Below are 23,955 nucleotides of genomic sequence, written 5' to 3'. Positions count from 1 at the left end.
CATCCCACGTTGCCTTGAACGCCTTCTTCTTTGATGTTCTCTTTTTGGCTTGAGGACAATCGTTCTTATAGTGTCCCGGTTTTTTGCATTCATAGCAAATCACTTGGTCCTTCTTTTGTTCAAATTTATTTTTTGTATTATTTTTAAATCTGTTCTTTCTTAAATATTTTTTAAATTTTTGAGTCAAAAGTGCAATGTCATTGTCACTGTCCTCATCACTTGATGTTCCTTTCAAGTGGTCTTCTTGTGATTTGAGTGCCATATCCTTCCTGTTCTTTGGAAGGGGGTTCTCGAGCTCGTCATGAGCTTGACATGTCATTTCGTAGGTCATTAGAGACCCAATTAGTTCTTCAAGAGGGAATGCTTTAAGGTCTTTGGCCTCTTGAATGGCCGTAACTTTTGGATCCCAACTTTTAGGGAGGGATCTTAAGATTTTAGTTACTAGTTCAAAGTTAGTAAAATCTTTACCAAGAGCTTTGAGTCCATTGATGACATCCGTAAACCGGGTGTACATGTCTCCGATGGACTCACTTGGTTTCATTCGGAAAAGTTCGTAAGAGTGCACAAGGATGTTGATTTTGGACTCTTTCACTCGGCTAGTGCCTTCATGAGTGACCTCAAGAGTTCTCCAAATATCAAAAGCCGAATCACACATTGAAACACGATTAAATTCATTTTTGTCTAGTGCACAAAACAAGGCATTCATAGCCTTTGCATTTAAAGCAAAAACCTTCTTCTCCGATTCATCCCATTCGCTCATCGGAAGAGAAGATTTTTGAAATCCATTCTCGACAATAGACCAAAGCTCAAAGTCCATAGAAATGAGGAAGATTCTCATGCGAGTCTTCCAATATGTGTAATCCGACCCATTAAACAAAGGTGGTCGTGCAATAGAATGACCCTCTTGTATGCCGGAGTAAGCCATCTCTCTTGGGTATTAAACCAAATATGAGAGATAACCTCGCTCTGATACCACTTGTTAGGATCGGAGCGGCACTAAGAGGGGGGGGTGAATTAGTGCAGCGGATTAAAACTTCGATTTTAACAAAATCTTTCGTACGTTAAGAACAAAACTTGAGAAATTTAACTTGAAGGCGTATTCTTAAAATTGTGCAGCAGGAGTAATAAGGAACTAAAGCAGTAAGAAGATTTGCAGTAATGTAAATGACAATAATAAAAAGCAAACCAGAGATTACGCCGATTTTTAGAGTGGTTCGGTCAAATGACCTACTCCACTTGCGAGGCCCCTCTTCGATGAGGCTCCCACCTTCCACTAGCAAGTCTCTTGAAATGGAAGGGTAAACACCCCTCTTACAACCTTTTACAAGCAGCTCAACCTCTTACAAATTTTCAATAAGAAAGGAGGAGGAGAACTCTCTAGCAAATTGAAAACAAGACTTGCTAAGACTTTCTAAGACTTTTCTCTCAATCAAAATGCTTCTCAAAAGTTGTAACCTCAGCTGAGATTTGAGGGGTATTTATAGGCCTCAAGAGGATTCAAATTTTGGGCTCCAAAATTTGAATTTTCTTAGGGTTTCCGGTGCTGGTGGTGCCACCGCCCAACCAGGCGGTGCCACCGCCCAGCGCTCGGGTGCTGGGCGGTGCCACCGCCCAGCCAGGAGGTGTCACCGCCCAGCACTCGGGTGCTGGACGGTGCCACCGCCCAGCTAGGCGGTGCCACCGCCTACAGTGTTTTCAGCCCAACTACAGTGTTTTCAGCCACTAGTTGGGCTTCAATCTTGGCTCTCTAGTTCGCTGGTTTAGCTTAATTTTTAGCCTAAACCAACTCTGACTTTGGGCCCAGTTGGCCCCTAACCAGGATATAGGATTATCTCTTAATCCTAATCCTAATTACAAGTGGACTACATAACCAAAACACATCCTAAGCAAATTTTCAACCGCGAACGTCGAGTCTTGTTCCGGCGAGCTTTCCGACGAACTTCTTCCGACGGACTCCCTGCAAGCTCCCAATCTTTGTGATGACTTTTAACGAGTAGCCGAGCCTTCTCGGTGATCTCCGCGAGCCTCCGACGATTTCTTCAGCGAACTTCCGACACGTTCCCGATTTCTTCTCGGATGGTTCCGGCAGCATCTCCGATGATTCTTCGGTCTCTTAAACGTCCATCAAGCTCGACTCCGGTATCCTTGCTTTATGTTTTCTGGTTATCGTAGTTAATCCTGCACACTTAACTCAATAATATGGATTAGATCAATTAACCCACCAATTGATTATATCATCAAAATCCGAGATTCAACAAATGGAAGACAATAGTTGTCAAATCCTCACCAACGGTGATCAGTGCTACTGAGAGTAGATTGTCTGCTTCATTTCCTAACAAAATGCCAATCGAAAGCGGAAGTGATGCGAACCTACTTGAATGTGACAACTAAGTGAAAGAAGAGTCAATGAGCAGATTTTGTGGAGGAAGGACCCAAAACTTCAGAAGTTTGCGAGATGATGCTCGTTAAAGCTCCAACAAGCATCCAACCAGTTCTAGCAGCATGAGAAATTCGAGAGACTGGCGCAGTAAGGATGGTCTTTTCCTTCATTTGGGGGATCCGCAGGAATCAACAAGGATCAACACAACTCAACCAACCCCACACCAAAGTCAGAGTCATTGGTGAGTTGAAGCAGCATGGCGGATCAAAGGTTCGATTACTCAAAAACAGCAGTGGAGAGCAGCAAGGAGCCAAGAGGCGCATTGTAGCTGGAGCAGAAGATTGAAGACTCAGCAAAGGCGAGGAGTTGCAGTGTCGACAAAGGCTTCAACGAGGACGTCGAAGGAATAAGTGGGGGAGAATGTCACGGACAAACTTCTAAACAAGGTTTTGATGTAATGCTTATGTATGTCCGTGTCTTTTGGCATGTTCATGCCTTGTACAGCATGTAGAGGGGCGGCCGAAGGCTTAATAGTCCCATTTTAGTTGGGTTGGTGGCCTCTTTAGGCTTGTAAATAAAGGTTGTGTCATGTGGACACGTGCGAGAGATTTTCGGTCTGTAATGGACCATTTTACCCTTTGTTGTGCCACTATTCAGAGCTTGTAAAGTCTGTTTGTAATTTGCATTGTCTATGAAGTATTTTTCGGAGATGTTTGCTTGTGGATCCCGATTGAGGCGTTCTCTCTAGCCCGTTCTCTCTTTTGTTGGTCCTAAGGGACAATGGGAGGCTTCGGGGAGGCTGACCTTTGCGGACGAACACGCAAGGGTGCCGCACGACTTAGGCAAAACCAGCTAAGTCCGTGACAATTCGGACCAGAATTCCTACCAAGCGGTGGCACCGCTAGGGTCAGCGGTGGCACCGCTAGGGTCGACGGTGGCACCGCCCAGGAGATGGTCTCCCAAGAAAGCTGGGCGGTGCAATCGCCCCAATCAGGCGGTGGCACCGCCTGGGCTCAGTCTCCGAGCGAGACTAGGTGGTGCAACCGCCCTAGTCAAGCGGTGGCACCACCTGGGCTCAGTCTCCGAGTGAGAATGGGCGGTGCAACCGCCCCTTTCAGGAGGTAGCACCGCCTAGAGGCTCAGTCTCCGAGCTGCCAAACGGTTGTACTGCCCCAATCAGGAGGTAGTACCGCCAGGACCCCGGAAATCTGGGAGGTGACATTTTTTAGCTCCAAATTCAAACCAGTTAGGGGCCTATATATACCCCACCCTTTCCTGCATGAAAGGGCAACCAAAAGACACCGAAAATCCAATCTTACTCTATGATTTTTAGAGCTCAAAAGTGTTGTAAAGGCTAGAAGTTCTCCTCCCTCTTTTCTTCCAAGTTTTGATCTTTCAAGAGAGGAGAGAAATTCTGTTAGGGTTGTCTCCTAAGCCCATCAAAAGGAGTGAAACTGTAAAAGGGTGGTTGGCCTTCACTTATTGAAGGAAGGCCTCTAGTGGACGTTAGCGACCTCGTTGGTGAAGGAAGCCAAAAGTGGATATAGGTCAAGATTGACCGAACCACCCTAAATCTCGGTTTGCATTTACTTTGAGCATCTTATCTTTACTGCAAACCTCCTCAATAGCTTACTGCCTTCTGCTCATTTACGAACATGTTTCATAGTTATGTATTTTCCGAATCGGCGTTAAGACAGATATCAGTTTTATCGTATGAATATCATATTTCAGTTTGCGCTTACATTCTGATTTCCATCATAACTGCAAACTGCCTTTATATCTTTGCTTTAACTGCATCTCGCTTGATCACAAGTTAAAGTGATTTACGAATTAACTTTCATACCGAAATCACTTTTATCATACGAATGTCATATTCCAGTTTGCTATTACATTCTATTGTCTATCTTAACTGCAAACTGCCTCTATATATTTTCTTTAACTGCATCTCGCTTAATCACAAGTTAAAGTGATTTACGATTCGGCTTTCTTACCAAAATCGCTTTCATCGTACGAACGTAGTTTTAAACATCAAAAGTTTTTTGCTGCACTAATTCACTCCCTCCCCCCCCCCCCCCCCTCTTAGTGCTCTTGATCCTAACAGTTTTGTGATAGGATCTCACCAAAATCCTACCACTTTCATTAAAGGACCCACATTACATGTTTCACCTTGTTTGAAATGCACCTTTTGTTGTAAATCCGGACATATTGCTTACAAATGCCCATTTAGGAAAATTAGTCCACATAAATTAATATGTTGATAAGTACATAAATTAATATGGGTTCCTAAAGGAACTATAAATAGTTCAATAATGAATAACCAAATTGGTAGATCAATTTTTGAGGCACCCAAAATCAAATGGGTACCTAAAAACCATCCTCTTTTGTAGACAAACCCACAAGCTAGGAGCAAGAGATGGTATCTCGATAGTGGATGCTCAAGACACATGACTGGAGATCCATCTCATTTATCAATGCTCACTAGTAAAGAAGAAGGGTATGTCACTTTCGGAGACAACAACAAAGGCAAAATCATTGGCAAGGGAACCATAGGTAACAAATTAAGTTTTTCTACTGATGATGTGTTACTAGTTGATGGATTAAAATATAATCTTTTATGTATTAGTCAATTATGCAATAAGGGTTATATCGTTAGATTTGAATCTAATGTGTGCATTATTGAAAAACCAAACTGTCACGCCCCTCAAAATATTATCCATGATATTAAAACAATTTTCATCACAGACCAATCCATCCAGGATCCAAACTAACGTTTGAGGACACTGAAAAACATTCAATCAAATTCACATCCATAAAACCTGTGCATTTTAAAATCATATATCACATCACTCGATAATTCACATTTATGGCAACCCAAGCCAACTTGACAAACATGAACAACATTTATAAATCCACAAGCTAAATAAATTATACAATCAGAACTCCAACTATTCACCACAAGTTCATATCGTCATAAATTAGACTTAACATTCCGAAATTCCAAATAAGAGAGATCTTCTAACACTTTTACACAGTATATCCATTTCGATTCATCGACAACATTTCATTTCATACAAAACATACTTATACAACAATATCATAATAACCATCCAGACTTGCCCATAATTCTGAATAGCTATCCACTGCCTCAGCCCAAATCAACATCTCGAAGAGTGACAAGCTGACCTGAAAGATTTATATAACAACGGAGTGAGCCAAAAACGGCTCAGCAAGTGACAAAGCATATTCAGAACAAAAGGAACGGTTTCAAACGAGTAAGGTATCATAATGCAAGGCAGAATACAAGAATTCTCAAGGATACCATCTCAATAGATACCAAATCATACGTATCATGTCATTTCAAACATATTTGATCCATAAGGAATGGGGCATAGAGTAATTGGAACAAATCAATGGCAGATAGGACATTTCAGAACATATCAGTTCATAGCAAATGGAGCACAGAGTAATTGGAACAAATCAATGGCAGATAGGACATTTCAGAACATATCAGTTCATAGCAAATGGAGCACAAAGTGATTGGAGCATATCAATGGCAGATAGGACATTTCAGAACATATCAGTTCATAGCAAATGGAGCACAGAGTAATTGGAGCATATCAGAAACAAAGGAAACTTATCGGAGCTTATCAATGGCAGATAAAATGTTCCAGAACACATCAACGATCTATGGAACATTACGAAGCAAACTCAATAGTGAATGAAGCATTTCAGAGCATATCAAACTCATATGTCGTACAGAAGCTCAAACGTCGTCCTTGACGTTGCAATCATATCATACTTATCCAGAGCACGAACAGAAATAACTCACCAAAACTCTGGATGTCACATCAAACATATAGAGGGTGTAGTGGGATCTCAGTCAGAATGTGATTCATCCATTTCTGAATGACCACCTGACAAAAGTCTCCCACGTCTGGGAGCTCCATCCACCCACGTCTAGGTGAAGTCAGAGGGGGCCGGCAGAGCATCGCAGGCTCTATGCATAACTCCCTTTACCATTTCTGGCAAAGGTTCACAACTCCCTTTACCATTTCTGGCAAAGGTTCACAACTCCCTTTACCATTTCTGGCAAAGGTTCACAACTCCCTTTACCATTTCTGGCAAAGGTTCACAATATCCCACACACCAGAGTACAAGAAGGCAGTTTCAACAATAAGCAGCATATAACGGAAGCACACGCGGAACAACCAAACGTACATGTGCCTTTACGAGACAATACGATGCAAGCAACAATCTCTCACAAATGTATTCAGTTTTGGAATGAAATGAAGGCAAGAGTATACAGGGATTCAAAGCATTCATACTGAGCTCAATTCAAAATAGGAAGGTTAGATGAATTCAATATCCAAAGGAATGAAACTGGAATAGGCACATATCGAAAGCAAATGCGGAACAATAGGATATACATGTGCCTATATGAGTCAATACGATATAGCATAAACGTTACACAACAGTTTTCAAGAATGCAATAATTTTAAGGACAAGAGCATACAAGAATTCAAAGCAGTAATATAAAGCTCAATTGAATGAGAAAGCTAAAGGATATCAATTTCCAAAGGAATGAAACCAGAATATGAGAAATCGACCCAAGCTCAATTTCTGGCCGAATACAGAAGGCACATTGAACAAATGATTCAAACTATCAATCGTGCTCCAATTTACTCAGAAATAATCATTGGATAATACTTTCAGATAAGACAGGCTTCATATGTATTGAACTGTCCAACAGAGAGAGTTACAAATAATTTGGTAAGTAAGATTCGTAGAACAAAATCTCTGTTGGCAAAATTCACAATGTCAGATTCAACAGATAACTGGGCAGGTGTTTGGATTCCAAATCTTTCAATCCATATATCAAAGAAAGATCTACGAGTCTAGTTTCCAATGAAATCAGTTTTGAACAAATCAGAGTTTCCACAAAGACTTATAGGCAGCTCGGTATCAACAGGTCAGAATCTCAGAAGTTGCACAGATTCGAATCGTTACGTCTAAACAGGAGATATATCAAATGCAAGGCTAGAACAATTCAAAGTTCCTCATATTCAAGGCAAATGTGGAGATAAAATTGGCAGTGAGGAAAGATCAGGATACTTGCAATAAGACATATCAGAGCAATTATAGGAGAAACGATCAGGGAACTTGTAATAAGACATATCAGAGCAATCATAGGAGAAACGATCAGGGAAACTTGCAATAGAAAGGATCGAAACAAGCGGGAAACTTGCAAGAGAAAAGATTTGAAAGCTTGCAATAGAAAAGGTTAGAACACTTGCCTTTCAAGGATTTCGATCCGAAGATCCAAAGAAGGTGCTAGCCCAAATCCTCCGTGTCCTCTCTCTGTTTCGTTTTGTGCTCCCGTTTTCTTCCTTTCTTCGCAACTACACCACGTGTCGAACATCGAGGCATAGTCACCTGCTCTCTCTTACTCTCATTCCTTCTTTTTCTTTCCCAACGCAGCTGCCACAGCCGTCGCCGCTGCCGCTGCCACAATCGCAGCCCCTTCCAAAGCACTACCTTCCTTCCTCCCTTCTCTCGTTCCTACTCTTTCTCTTTCCCAAAAGCAGCTACTGCAGCTACTGCAGCCACCACCGCTGCCGCAGCTACCGCAGCCAACGTCGCAGCCGCAGCCGGAGTCGCAGCCACGGCCGCAGCCACCACACTCGCAGCCTCTTCTTCCTCCCCTGCTCATCTTCCTCTCCTTCTTCTCTTCCAACTGCAGCTGCCATCGCCGCAGCCGTAGCCCCTTCTCTTCTTCCTCTCCTTCCCTTCTTCCTTTCTCTTCTTCTTCCTTTCCTTCTCTTCTTTCCCAGCTGCATGCTGCAGTCGCAGCCTCAGCCACGGCCACAGCCTTTTCTTCCTCCCCTGCTCATCTTCCTCTCCTTCTTCTCTTCCAACTGCAGCTGCCATCGCCGCAGCCGCAGCCCCTTCTTTCCCTTCTCTTCTTCCTCTCCTTCCCTTCTTCCTTTCTCTTCCTCTTTCCCTGCCATAGCTGCAGCTGCCACAGCCGCAGCCGCAGCTACTTCTTTCCCTTCTCCTCTTCCTTCTCCTTCCTTTCTTCTTCTTCTCTTCTTCTCCTTCCTCCCCTTCTTCTTCCCGGCGTCACACACACCCTCTCCTCTGTTTCCTCTGCAGGAAACAGAGGTATCACAACCTCTTCCCCTGCTTCCTCTTCCTCTTCTCTTCCTCTTCTTCTTCTTCTCCTCTTCGAACGCCCCACACCTCTCCTCTGTTTCCACCTGCAGGAAACAGAGGTGCTGCAGCCCTAGCTGCTGCCACCTCTCGCTCCTCTCCCTCTTCCCTCTCTTTTCCCTCTTCTTCTCCTCTTCCCTTTTCCTCCCCAACCCCACACACCTCCTCGCTGCAGCCTTGCCGCAGCTATCCTCTTCTCTTCTTCTTCTTCTTCTTCTTCTCTTCTCCCTCTTCTTCCTCTCTTCTTCTCCCCACGCCCCACAGCTTCTCGCTGCAGCCCTCGCTGCAGCCACCTCCTCTTCTTCTTCTTCTCCTTCTTCTTCTTCTCTTCTCCCTCTTCTTCCTCTCTTCTTCTACCACTCTCCTTCTTGTCCTCACGCCCCACCGCTCTCTCTGTTTCTGGAAGAAACAGAGTGCGTGGGAGGCGGTGGGATAATACCGAATTTTCGGTTTTCCCTTTTTTTTTTTTTTCTTTTTTGCAACTTAGCAGTTTAGTCCTTGTAATTTCTATATTTACATATAGGTCCTCCAATTTACATATAAATCTTTATTAATAATTTTTTAAAAGCGAGGGATATTACACTCTCCCCTCCTTAAAAGAAAATTTAGTCCTCTAAATTGATCATAGCTCAATCGATGAAAAGATGAGGATTATGATATCTCTATTTCCTCCTCCTGCTCTTAAATAGTTTCATCAATACAATACAATTACATAATTATCCACGAGGGACCGAAATATTCTCCTCCTTGATCCTCAATAGACGGTAACCCGACCTTCAAGCAATTTTTCTAAAAATACTTGCGCACCCTACAGTTAATCAAGCAAGTCGTTACTTCAGGAAATACTCATTTTTGATTGTCACCTGATTCAATTGTCTATAATCATTACAAAGCCTCAATGTTCCATACATCTTTTTAACTAACACCGGAGCACCCCATGATGAAATATTAAGCCAAATAAAATCCTCATTTAATAATCCTTGTAGTTGCTTTTCCAATTCCACTTACTCAAATGATATCTTTCTGTAGAGAGGCTTAGATATTGGGATTGTCCCAAGGACCAAATCAAAAGCAAGATCACATTTGGAGGTAATCCAAACAAGTCATCCTAGGATACATTAGGCAAGGAGATAAATGATGTCCAGTACTCTCAAAATAAAAGATCGACTGATCAAATATGCAAAAAGTGATCATTGGTTATATACCAATCCATACTGGTATGATAGAAAGATAGCCAATCTATACCAAGTATAATATCAAAACTCCAAATCTCTAGGAGAACTAAATCAGCAAAAGTTCAAGTTCTCCAATAAAAATCAGACAAGAGGACCAGATTCAAGTTCGTTATCAAAGAATCTCTAATGATCGTATTTACATATAGCACATAATGTAGTGGTCTAGGTTGAATACCCAAGTGATAGGCAAAATATTCCGAATCAAATCATAGATGAGACCCATGGTCAAACAAATATTTGCATTCTTTCATAAACATGCATAATACCTTCGACCACTAATTCAGAAGTCTTAGAATCATATTCAGTGATAGCATACACTCTGACATGGGCTGATGATTTAGGAGGCAGTGACTCTTTCTTCTTGTTCAAAGGGCAAACTTTTATCTTATGATCTAACTTTCTACAAGCAAAATAGACTCCAATCACCCGAAAACACAAACTTGTTTCATAATTTAACTTGTAATTCACACATGATTAAGTCTTTGGTGGTGACTTTCCTTTTCAAATCCAAATGTCTTGACCCTCTTGTCATTACTTTCTGATTCATTTCCAATCATATTCTTATTGGTAAACTTGTTCTTGTCATTCTTGCCATTGATCTTCAAAAATTCTTTTCATTGTTGCCATCAATAATAAGTCTTTACTTCCAATATAACGTGGCAAAAGAAATCTTTCGAGTATCAAAACAATTTTGTACATCATATATCTTCTCCGTTTGCATCATTCATTTTTCTACCACCAATGAAATTAGGTCCACCAAGCTTCCGCTGCGCCACTCTGATTGAATATCCCCAATCAATCCTTTCATTCCTCTTAATTAATCAGAAACAATTGAAATAGGAGGACCAAATGTCCTCATCATCCCAGATTCCTAAAATACATCAAAGAAAATTTCTACCAATCACTATAGTTCACTAGACCTCAATATATTTTGCATGTCAACATATCAAATATTTCAGTAATCCTCAAACAATGCTCTGATACCACCTCTGTCACGCCCCTCAAAATATTATCCATGATATTAAAACAATTTTCATCACAGACCAATCCATCCAGGATCCAAACTAACGTTTGAGGACACTGAAAAACATTCAATCAAATTCACATCCATAAAACCTGTGCATTTTAAAATCATATATCACATCACTCGATAATTCACATTTATGGCAACCCAAGCCAACTTGACAAACATGAACAACATTTATAAATCCACAAGCTAAATAAATTATACAATCAGAACTCCAACTATTCACCACAAGTTCATATCGTCATAAATTAGACTTAACATTCCGAAATTCCAAATAAGAGAGATCTTCTAACACTTTTACACAGTATATCCATTTCGATTCATCGACAACATTTCATTTCATACAAAACATACTTATACAACAATATCATAATAACCATCCAGACTTGCCCATAATTCTGAATAGCTATCCACTGCCTCAGCCCAAATCAACATCTCGAAGAGTGACAAGCTGACCTGAAAGATTTATATAACAACGGAGTGAGCCAAAAACGGCTCAGCAAGTGACAAAGCATATTCAGAACAAAAGGAACGGTTTCAAACGAGTAAGGTATCATAATGCAAGGCAGAATACAAGAATTCTCAAGGATACCATCTCAATAGATACCAAATCATACGTATCATGTCATTTCAAACATATTTGATCCATAAGGAATGGGGCATAGAGTAATTGGAACAAATCAATGGCAGATAGGACATTTCAGAACATATCAGTTCATAGCAAATGGAGCACAGAGTAATTGGAACAAATCAATGGCAGATAGGACATTTCAGAACATATCAGTTCATAGCAAATGGAGCACAAAGTGATTGGAGCATATCAATGGCAGATAGGACATTTCAGAACATATCAGTTCATAGCAAATGGAGCACAGAGTAATTGGAGCATATCAGAAACAAAGGAAACTTATCGGAGCTTATCAATGGCAGATAAAATGTTCCAGAACACATCAACGATCTATGGAACATTACGAAGCAAACTCAATAGTGAATGAAGCATTTCAGAGCATATCAAACTCATATGTCGTACAGAAGCTCAAACGTCGTCCTTGACGTTGCAATCATATCATACTTATCCAGAGCACGAACAGAAATAACTCACCAAAACTCTGGATGTCACATCAAACATATAGAGGGTGTAGTGGGATCTCAGTCAGAATGTGATTCATCCATTTCTGAATGACCACCTGACAAAAGTCTCCCACGTCTGGGAGCTCCATCCACCCACGTCTAGGTGAAGTCAGAGGGGGCCGGCAGAGCATCGCAGGCTCTATGCATAACTCCCTTTACCATTTCTGGCAAAGGTTCACAACTCCCTTTACCATTTCTGGCAAAGGTTCACAACTCCCTTTACCATTTCTGGCAAAGGTTCACAACTCCCTTTACCATTTCTGGCAAAGGTTCACAATATCCCACACACCAGAGTACAAGAAGGCAGTTTCAACAATAAGCAGCATATAACGGAAGCACACGCGGAACAACCAAACGTACATGTGCCTTTACGAGACAATACGATGCAAGCAACAATCTCTCACAAATGTATTCAGTTTTGGAATGAAATGAAGGCAAGAGTATACAGGGATTCAAAGCATTCATACTGAGCTCAATTCAAAATAGGAAGGTTAGATGAATTCAATATCCAAAGGAATGAAACTGGAATAGGCACATATCGAAAGCAAATGCGGAACAATAGGATATACATGTGCCTATATGAGTCAATACGATATAGCATAAACGTTACACAACAGTTTTCAAGAATGCAATAATTTTAAGGACAAGAGCATACAAGAATTCAAAGCAGTAATATAAAGCTCAATTGAATGAGAAAGCTAAAGGATATCAATTTCCAAAGGAATGAAACCAGAATATGAGAAATCGACCCAAGCTCAATTTCTGGCCGAATACAGAAGGCACATTGAACAAATGATTCAAACTATCAATCGTGCTCCAATTTACTCAGAAATAATCATTGGATAATACTTTCAGATAAGACAGGCTTCATATGTATTGAACTGTCCAACAGAGAGAGTTACAAATAATTTGGTAAGTAAGATTCGTAGAACAAAATCTCTGTTGGCAAAATTCACAATGTCAGATTCAACAGATAACTGGGCAGGTGTTTGGATTCCAAATCTTTCAATCCATATATCAAAGAAAGATCTACGAGTCTAGTTTCCAATGAAATCAGTTTTGAACAAATCAGAGTTTCCACAAAGACTTATAGGCAGCTCGGTATCAACAGGTCAGAATCTCAGAAGTTGCACAGATTCGAATCGTTACGTCTAAACAGGAGATATATCAAATGCAAGGCTAGAACAATTCAAAGTTCCTCATATTCAAGGCAAATGTGGAGATAAAATTGGCAGTGAGGAAAGATCAGGATACTTGCAATAAGACATATCAGAGCAATTATAGGAGAAACGATCAGGGAACTTGTAATAAGACATATCAGAGCAATCATAGGAGAAACGATCAGGGAAACTTGCAATAGAAAGGATCGAAACAAGCGGGAAACTTGCAAGAGAAAAGATTTGAAAGCTTGCAATAGAAAAGGTTAGAACACTTGCCTTTCAAGGATTTCGATCCGAAGATCCAAAGAAGGTGCTAGCCCAAATCCTCCGTGTCCTCTCTCTGTTTCGTTTTGTGCTCCCGTTTTCTTCCTTTCTTCGCAACTACACCACGTGTCGAACATCGAGGCATAGTCACCTGCTCTCTCTTACTCTCATTCCTTCTTTTTCTTTCCCAACGCAGCTGCCACAGCCGTCGCCGCTGCCGCTGCCACAATCGCAGCCCCTTCCAAAGCACTACCTTCCTTCCTCCCTTCTCTCGTTCCTACTCTTTCTCTTTCCCAAAAGCAGCTACTGCAGCTACTGCAGCCACCACCGCTGCCGCAGCTACCGCAGCCAACGTCGCAGCCGCAGCCGGAGTCGCAGCCACGGCCGCAGCCACCACACTCGCAGCCTCTTCTTCCTCCCCTGCTCATCTTCCTCTCCTTCTTCTCTTCCAACTGCAGCTGCCATCGCCGCAGCCGTAGCCCCTTCTCTTCTTCCTCTCCTTCCCTTCTTCCTTTCTCTTCTTCTTCCTTTCCTTCTCTTCTTTCCCAGCTGCATGCTGCAGTCGCAGCCTCAGCCACGGCCACAGCCTTTTCTTCCTCCCCTGCTCATCTTCCTCTCCTTCTTCTCTTCCAACTGCAGCTGCCATCGCCGCAGCCGCAGCCCCTTCTTTCCCTTCTCTTCTTCCTCTCCTTCCCTTCTTCCTTTCTCTTCCTCTTTCCCTGCCATAGCTGCAGCTGCCACAGCCGCAGCCGCAGCTACTTCTTTCCCTTCTCCTCTTCCTTCTCCTTCCTTTCTTCTTCTTCTCTTCTTCTCCTTCCTCCCCTTCTTCTTCCCGGCGTCACACACACCCTCTCCTCTGTTTCCTCTGCAGGAAACAGAGGTATCACAACCTCTTCCCCTGCTTCCTCTTCCTCTTCTCTTCCTCTTCTTCTTCTTCTCCTCTTCGAACGCCCCACACCTCTCCTCTGTTTCCACCTGCAGGAAACAGAGGTGCTGCAGCCCTAGCTGCTGCCACCTCTCGCTCCTCTCCCTCTTCCCTCTCTTTTCCCTCTTCTTCTCCTCTTCCCTTTTCCTCCCCAACCCCACACACCTCCTCGCTGCAGCCTTGCCGCAGCTATCCTCTTCTCTTCTTCTTCTTCTTCTTCTTCTCTTCTCCCTCTTCTTCCTCTCTTCTTCTCCCCACGCCCCACAGCTTCTCGCTGCAGCCCTCGCTGCAGCCACCTCCTCTTCTTCTTCTTCTCCTTCTTCTTCTTCTCTTCTCCCTCTTCTTCCTCTCTTCTTCTACCACTCTCCTTCTTGTCCTCACGCCCCACCGCTCTCTCTGTTTCTGGAAGAAACAGAGTGCGTGGGAGGCGGTGGGATAATACCGAATTTTCGGTTTTCCCTTTTTTTTTTTTTTCTTTTTTGCAACTTAGCAGTTTAGTCCTTGTAATTTCTATATTTACATATAGGTCCTCCAATTTACATATAAATCTTTATTAATAATTTTTTAAAAGCGAGGGATATTACACAAACAATAACATGTCAATGATTGTTTTGAAACAAAATAATGTCTAGAACATCAACCTTGATGAACTAAGTAATGAAATGTGCCTCTCCACTTTAAATGATGATGCTTGGCTTTGGCATAGGAAATTAGGTCATGCAAGTATGAAACTAATATCTAAGATCTCATCTAGAGAGTTAGTACGAGAGATTCCCAATTTGAAGTTTATTAAGAACATAGTATGCGATGCATGTCAACTAGGTAAACAAATAAAAACTAGTTTCAAACCAAAAAATCAAATTAGCACCACTAGACCATTACAATTAATCCACTTAGACTTATTTGAACCAATTGACACGACAAGTTTAGGAGAAAGCAAATATGTCTTTGTAATTGTAGATGACTATACTAGATATACTTGGACCTATTTCTTGGCTCACAAAAGTGATTGTTTCAAATGTTTCTCTAATTTTTGTAAACTCACTCAAAATGAAAAAGGCTTCATGATTTCTTCAATTCGGAGTGATCACGATAGCGAATTTCAAAACTGTGACTGCCAAAGTTTCTGTGAATCTAATGGATATAACCACAATTTCTCCACTCCAAGAAATCCTCAACAAAATAGAGTAGTTGAAAGAAAAAACAGAAACCTACAAGAAATGGCAAGAACTATGTTGAATGAACATAGTCTACCCAAGTATTTTTGGGCCGAAGCCGTTAATATGGCTTGCTACGTCATGAATAGGGTTTTAATAAGACCATCTCTATCAAAAACTCCCTATAAATTATGGAATAACAAAAAACCAAACGTTTCTTATTTTAAAGTTTTCAGTTGCAAATGCTTTATTTTGAATGAAAAGGATACTTTAGAAAATTTTGATGCCAAATCTGATAAAGGCACCTTTCTTGGTTACTCTTCTGTTTATAAGGCTTTTCGTGTTTTTAACAAAAGAACCTTAGTTATAGAAAAGTCTATTCATATAGATTTCAATGAAATTTCTGAGTTAAATAAAAATGATTTTGATGATGACCTTGGTTTTGAAATTTTAAATTTAAATGAACTCCCTCCTAAAAATAGCAACTTGGATGCATCTTCTTCCTTATCTAAGGAATGGAAGTATGTGGATGCTCATCCAAAGGAGCTAATTCTAGGAGATACATCAAAAGGGGTTCAAACTCATTCTTCCTTCACGAATTTTTTTGCTAATGCCGCTTTCCTTTCTCAAATTGAACCTAAATGCATCGATGAGGCCTTGAAAGATGATTCTTGGGTCATTGCAATGCAAGAGGAATTGAAACAATTTGAGAGGAATGAGATATGGAAGCTTGTTTCTAGACCTAGTGACCAATTAGTCATTGGTACTAAATGGGTCTTTAGAAATAAGCAAGACGAATGATGTATCGTGGTTAGAAACAAGGCTAGATTAGTGGCCAAATGTTTCAACCAAGAAGAAGGTATCAACTACGAAGAAACTTTCGCTCCTGTGGCAAGATTAGAAGCCATTAGGATGCTTCTTGCCTATGCTAGTAGTAATACTTATAAACTATTTCAAATGGATATCAAAAGTACCTTCTTGAATGGTTTTATTTCCGAAGAAGTATATGTCGACCAACCACTCGGATTTGAAAATTCTCTTCTTCCTAATCATGTATTCAAGTTGACTAAGGCTCTCTATGGCTTGAAACAAGCTCCTAGAGCTTGGTATGAAAGGCTTAGTTCCTTTCTTATTTCAAATAATTTTACCAAAGGCCAAGTTGATACTACATTATTTATCAAATACTTTCAAAATAATTTTCTTATTGTGCAAATTTATGTTGACGATATTATTTTTTGTTCTTCCGATGATTCACTATGTGAATCATTTGCCAAGTGTATGAATCATGAATTTGAAATGAGTTTAATGGGTGAATTAACCTTCTTTTTAGGATTACAAATTAAATAACTTAGTGATGGTATATTTCTTAATCAATCTAAATATACATTAGAATTGTTAAAACGATTTAACATGGATGGTTCAAAAGTGATAAACACTCCTATGAGTTCTTTGACTAAGTTAGATATGGATGAAAATGGTGAAAAGTTTGATAAAAAAACGTATAGGGAAATGATAGGTAGTCTACTTTACCTCACCGCGACTAGACCGGATATCATGTTTAGTATAGGACTTTGCGCTAGGTTTCAATCTAATCCTAAATTATCTCATCTTAAGAGTGTTAAAAGAATTTTCAGATATCTTAAAGGAACTCCCAATTTAGGATTGTGGTATCCGAAATCCGATGAATTCGATTTAACAGCTTATGCATATGCTGATTTTGGCGGATGTAGGATAGATAGAAAAAGTACATCCGGAACATGCCAATTTCTAGGACATGCACTTGTTTCTTAGACTTTCAAGAAACAAAATTTAGTTGCACTATCTACGGCGGAAGCCGAATATATTGCTGCAAGTGCATGCTGTGCACAAGTTGTTTGGATGAAGAATACATTGGAAGACTATAGAATTTACTTGAAAAACATACCCATAAAATGTGATAATACAAGTGTCATTTGTCTTACCAAAAATCCAATTCAATACTCTAGAACTAAGCATATCAACGTTAGGCATCATTTCATACGTGATCATGTCCTTAACAATAATGTCATTTTAGAGTTTATTGGCACAAAGCATCAATTAGCAGACATTTTTACAAAAGCCTTAGATGAACACCAATTTGATTTCATTAGAAAGGAACTAGGCATATTAAATTGTCCCTAAGAATAAGCTTGATTGAATGTATTTTCCGAAGTGTTTTTCATCCTCTTTCCGTTTTTTCGTCGATTTGATTTCTTCCTTCTCTTTTGATTCCAAATGACATCTTTAAGCGCAAACCAAACCAAACACCTCTGAAAAACAAAAAGGGGGAGGAAAGAATTTTTTTTTTTCTTCTCCTTTGGCACGCCAGCAGTGGCACCACCAGAACCGACGGTAGCACCGCCTGAGCGCTCAGTCGCCAGGTGGTGGCACCGCTCGGATTGGCGGTGGCACCGCCTGAGAATTCCTTTATAAGAGAAGGGGTTAGGGCCACTAGTGGAACCACCCCCAACCCGTGAGACCCTCCCTAGAACTCCCACAACACTCTCTAAATCTCTCTAACCCCCATTCTAACCTTTAGAAGCCTAAGAGAGGGATTCTTGTTGGTTCAAGCTCTCTATCTTCCAAGGAATTCTCTATAAGGTAAAATCTGAAATCTTTCCTTCCTCTTCTCATTATTTTGCCTACTCTTCACAGTTTCATATACTTGATCTATCATTTTGTTTAGATAATGACACATAAGAGATCAACAAGAACAAAAGGGAAGAGGGTGGAAGGAGATTCATATGATCAAAACCTTTTTAGTGTTAGGATCGGAGCGGCACTAAGAGGGGGGGGTGAATTAGTGCAGCGGATTAAAACTTCGATTTTAACAAAATCTTTCGTACGATAAGAACGGAACTTGAAAAGTTTAACTTGAAAGCGTATTCTTAAAGTTGCGCAGCAAGGGTAATAAGGAACTAAAGCAGTAAGAAGATTTGCAGTAATGTAAATGACAATAATAAAATACAAACCAGAGATTACGCCGATTTTTAGAGTGGTTCGGTCAAATGACCTACTCCACTTGCGAGGCCCCTCTTCGATGAGGCTCCCACCTTCCACTAGCAAGTCTCTTGAAATGGAAGGGTAAACACCCCTCTTACAACCTTTTACAAGCAGCTCAACCTCTTACAAATTTTCAATAAGAAAGAAGGAGGAGAACTCTCTAGCAAATTGAAAACAAGACTTGCTAAGACTTTCTAAGACTTTTCTCTCAATCAAAATGCTTCTCAAAAGTTGTAACCTCAGCTGAGATTTGAGGGGTATTTATAGGCCTCAAGAGGATTCAAATTTTGGGCTCCAAAATTTGAATTTTCTTAGGGTTCCCGGTGCTGGCGGTGCCACCGCCCAGCCAGGCGGTGCCACCGCCCAGCGCTCGGGTGCTGGACGGTGCAACCGCCCAGCCCAGGAGGTGTCACCGCCCAGCTCTCGGGTGCTGGGCGGTGCCACCGCCTACAGTGTTTTCAGCCACTAGTTGGGCTTCAATCTTGGCTCTCTAGTTCACTGGTTTAGCTTAATTTTTAGCCTAAACCAACTCTGACTTTGGGCCCAGTTGGCCCCAAACCAGGATATAGGATTATCTCTTAATCCTAATCCTAATTACAAGTGGACTACATAACCAAAACACATCCTAAGCAAATTTTCAACCGCGAACGTCGAGTCTTGTTCTCGCGAGCTTTCCGACGAACTTTCTGCCGACGGGCTTCTAGCAAGCTCCCGAACTTGTGATGACTTTAATGAGTAGCCGAGCCTTCTCAGTGATCTCCGTGAACCTCCGACAATCTCTTCGGCGAACTTCCGAAAATTCCGACAGGTTCCCGATTTCTTCTCGGTTGGTTCTAGCAGCATCTCCGACGATTCTTCGGACTCTTAAACGTCCATCGAACTTGACTCCGGTATTCTCGCTTTGTGTTTTCTGGTTATCATAGTTAATCCTGCACACTTAACTCAATAATATGGATTAGATCAAATAACCTATCAATTGATTTTATCATCAAAATCCGAGATTCAACAATCTCCCCCTTTTTGATGATGACAATCAATTGATGACGGAGTTAAACGTAACTCCCCCTATCTATATGCCATATTATGAGAAGATAAAACACTTGAATTTCATCATTGAATTCAAGTATAAACCGATAAGCTCTAACCGTAGAACTTATCGTTATTCTCATTAAGCATAATGTAAATGCGAAACTTTGATGAAAATCTTTTTCAAGTCGAAAGATAAGAAACAAATTTTACTATGACAAGAGATAAAGATTTTCAACTTGAATTGCATGATTATACATTTTAGACATGCATTCAATATGATCAATCAATCTTACGATATTTTCAAGGATTTTGCAAGGCATATAAGATAATCATCGATCGATCACTTTTCTCAAGGATTTTGCAATTCATATTTTGTCATGCTATTAAGAATGATATAAGTCATCACTTTTCTCCCCCTTTGTCATCAACAAAAAGGAAAATGAGACTTGAAGCACATATTTTGTCATACAACGATTTTATCATTGAAAATTAAGTATGCAAAAATATTTACGCAGAGTTCATTTTAGAGGAAAATTCAGCATGCATTCATATTATCTAATCTCTTCTTTCTATGAATAATAGAAATTGTAGATGTATAAGAGAGAGATTGGGATAAAAAAAAATTCAAGTAGTAATTTCACGAAGTCAAGATCATAATTCGAATACAAACTCATTCAAATCGTCAAATTCATGAAAATCTCAACATTACTTTTTAATCATCACATAAGGCATTTAAAGAATTTTTGAAACATAAGAGAATGATGAATTTAAGCATACAATGTTTCAATCAAATTCAAGTCATGAATGCCAATACTTTCATATTTGTAAGTATCAATTCATGAATGCCAAAAGATATTATTTGTGATTCCAATTTTGCAAGATCAAGATTATGATTTAGATAAAACTTATTTAAATCAAATTGCTAACTTGAAATTCATAATCAAGTCATCAAAGTCGATTTCGAGATTTCACAACATGTCATATGGAATTTGAAGGAGAATGAGAGATGGAAAGAAGATGAAAAACTTTACGGAAAATCCAATCAAACAAGTTTATTGTTTAGGGACAATTTAACATACCTAATTCCCTTCTAATGAATTCAAATTGGTCTTCATTCAAGGCTTTTGTGAATATATCTGCTAATTGATGCTTTGTGTCAATGAATTCTAGAACAACATTATTGTTAAGGACATGATCGCGTATGAAATGATGCCTAACGTCGATGTGCTTAGTTCTAGAATGCTGAATTGGATTTTTAGTAAGGCATATGGCACTAGTATTATCGCATTTTATGGGAATATTTTCAAGGTGAATTCCATAGTCTTCTAATGTATTTTTCATCCAAATTACTTGTGCACAACATGCACTTGCAGCAATGTATTCGGCTTCCGCTGTAGATAGTGCAACTGAATTTTGTTTCTTGGAAGTCCAAGAAACAAGTGCATGTCCTAAAAATTGGCATGTTCCGGATGTACTTTTTCTATCTATCCTGCATCCGCCAAAATCGGCATCTGCATAAGCTATTAGATCAAATTTTTCAGATTTTGGATACCACAATCCTAAATTTGGAGTTCCTTTAAGATACCTAAATATTCTTTTAACACTCTTAAGATGAGATAATTTAGGATTAGATTGAAACCTAGCGCAAAGTCCTACACTAAACATAATATCCGGTCTAGTCGCAGTGAGGTAGAGTAGACTACCTATCATTCCCCTATATGTTTTTTGATCGAAACTTTCACCATTTTCATCCATATCTAACTTAGTCGCAGTACTCATAGGGGTGTTTATTGCTTTTGAATTATCCATGTTAAATCGTTTTAACAATTCTAATGTATATTTGGATTGGTTAAGAAATATACCATCACTAAGTTGTTTGATTCGTAATCCCAAAAAGAAAGTTAATTCACCCATTAAACTCATTTCAAATTCAAGACTCATACATTTGGCAAATGATTCACATAGTGATTCATCCGAAGAGCCAAACACAATATCGTCAACATAAATTTGCACAATAAGAAAATTATTTTCAAAATGTTTAATAAACAATGTAGTATCAACCTTGCCTTTGGTAAAATTATTTAAAATAAGAAAGGAACTAAGCCTTTCATACCAAGCTCTAGGAGCTTGTTTTAAGCCATAGAGAGCTTTAGTCAATTTGAATACATGATTAGGAAGAAGAGAATTTTCAAATCCGGGAGGTTGTTCGACAAATACTTCTTCGAAAATAAAACCATTCAAGAAAGCACTTTTAACATCCATTTGAAATAGTTTAAAATTATTACTACTAGCATAGGCAAGGAGCATCCTTATGGCTTCTAATCGAGCCACGGGAGCGAAGGTTTCTTCGTAATCGATACCTTCTTCTTGGTTGAAACCTTTGGCCACTAATCTAGCCTTGTTTCTAACCACGATACCATTTTCGTCTTGCTTATTTCTAAAGACCCACTTAGTACCTATGACTAAGTGGTCACTTGGTCTAGGAACAAGCTTCCATACCTCATTCCTCTCAAATTGGTTCAATTCTTCTTGCATTGCAATGATCCAAAAATCATCTTTTAAGGCTTCGTTAATGCATTTAGGTTCAATTTGAGAAAGGAAAGCGGCGTTAGCACAGAAATTTTTGAAAGAAGAACGAGTTTGAACCCCTTTTGATGTATCTCCTATAATTTGCTCTTTTGGATGAGCATCTACATACTTCCATTCTTTTGGTAAAGAAATTTCGAAAGAAGATGCATTCAAATGGCTATTTTGAGGAGAGGGTTCATTTAAATTCAAATTATCAAAACCAAGATCATCATCAAAATCATTTTTCTTTAAATCGGAAATTTCATTAAAAACTACATGAATAGACTCTTCAATTACTAAAGTTCTTTTATTAAAAACCCGAAAAGCTTTAGAAACGGAAGAGTAACCAAGAAAGATGCCTTCATCGGATTTAGCATCAAATTTTCCTAAAGCATCCCTTTCATTTAAAATAAAGCATTTACAACTAAAAACTTTAAAATAGGAGATGTTTGGTTTTTTGTTATTCCATAATTCATAGGGAGTTTTGGATAAGGATGGTCTTATTAGGACTCTATTCATGATGTAGCAAGCCGTATTTACGGCTTCGGCCCAAAAGTACTTAGGTAAACTATGTTCATTCAACATAGTTCTTGCCATTTCTTGTAGGTTTCTATTTTTCCTTTCAACTACTCCATTTTGTTGAGGATTTCTTAGAGTTGAGAAGTTGTGATTGTACCCATTACTTTCGCAAAAAATTTGAAAGTCACGGTTTTGGAATTCACCACCGTGATCACTCCGAATTGATGAAATCATGAAGCCTTTTTCGTTTTGAGTGAGTTTACAAAATTTAGAGAAACACTTGAAGCAATCACTTTTGTGAGCTAAGAAATAGGTCCAAGTGTATCTAGAGTAGTCATCCACAATCACAAAAGCATATTTGCTTCCACCTAGACTTGTTGTATCAATTGGTCCAAATAGGTCCAAATGGATCAATTGTAATGGTGTAGTAGTGCTAATTTGATTTTTTGGTTTGAAGCTTGTTTTTATTTGTTTGCCTAGTTGACATGCATCGCATACTTTGTCCTTAATAAACTTTATATTTGGAATTCCTCGTACTAATTCTTGAGATGAGATCTTAGATATTGTTTTCATGCTTGCATGGCCTAATCTCCTATGCCAAAGCCAAGCATCATTATTTACGGCGGAGAAGCACATTTCATTACTTAGTTCATCAAGATTGATGGTATAGACATTATTTTGTTTTAAAGCAATCATAATCATGTTATGATTTGGTTTTTCAATAATGCACATATTTGATTCAAATCTAATGATGTAACCTTTATCGCATAGTTGACTAATACTCAAGAGATTATGTTTCAATCCATCAACTAGTAAGACATCATCAATGGAAAAATTAAATTTGTTACCAATAGTTCCCTTGCCAATGATTTTGCCCTTGTTGTTGTCTCCGAAGGTAACGTACCCTTCTTCTTTGCTAGTGAGCATAGAGAAATGAGATGGATCTCCAGTCATAAGTCTTGAGCATCCACTATCGAGATACCATCTCTTGCTCCTAGCTTGTGGGTTTGTCTACAAAAGAGGATGATTTTTAGGTACCCATTTGATTTTGGGTGCCTTAAAAATTGACCCACTAACTTTGTTATTTTTGATTGAATTCTTTATAGTTCCTTTAGGAACCCATATTAATTTTTGTGAACTAATTTTCCTAAATGGGCATTTGTAGGCAATATGTCCGGATTTGCAACAAAAGTTGCATTTCATATAAGAGGAAACATGTAATGTAGGTCCTTTTATGAAAGTGGTAGGATTTTGATGTAATCCTTTTACAAATCCAATTCGATTTCTATTTGCGATGTGACCCTTGTGTGCAAGGATCATATCTAATCC

At 39.5% G+C, this 23,955-nt stretch overlaps 1 long non-coding RNA gene across 1 annotated transcript; it reads right to left on the bottom strand.

The window, feature by feature from the left end:
* Positions 1–6,532: 6,532 nt before the first annotated feature.
* LOC135644669 (uncharacterized) lies at positions 6,533–15,058 on the bottom strand. The gene is made up of 2 exons (XR_010498556.1): positions 13,420–15,058; positions 6,533–11,308 (listed from the first exon to the last, which is right to left on the bottom strand). It is a non-coding gene; the product is annotated as an uncharacterized LOC135644669 (long non-coding RNA).
* Between the last annotated feature and the right edge of the window lie 8,897 nt (positions 15,059–23,955).

Source organism: Musa acuminata, chromosome BXJ3-8 (genome assembly GCF_036884655.1).
Source record: "Musa acuminata AAA Group cultivar baxijiao chromosome BXJ3-8, Cavendish_Baxijiao_AAA, whole genome shotgun sequence".
Taxonomy (NCBI): domain Eukaryota; kingdom Viridiplantae; phylum Streptophyta; class Magnoliopsida; order Zingiberales; family Musaceae; genus Musa; species Musa acuminata.
The sequence above is the reverse complement of the archived record's forward strand: the minus strand, read 5'-3'. Positions and strand labels throughout refer to the sequence as shown.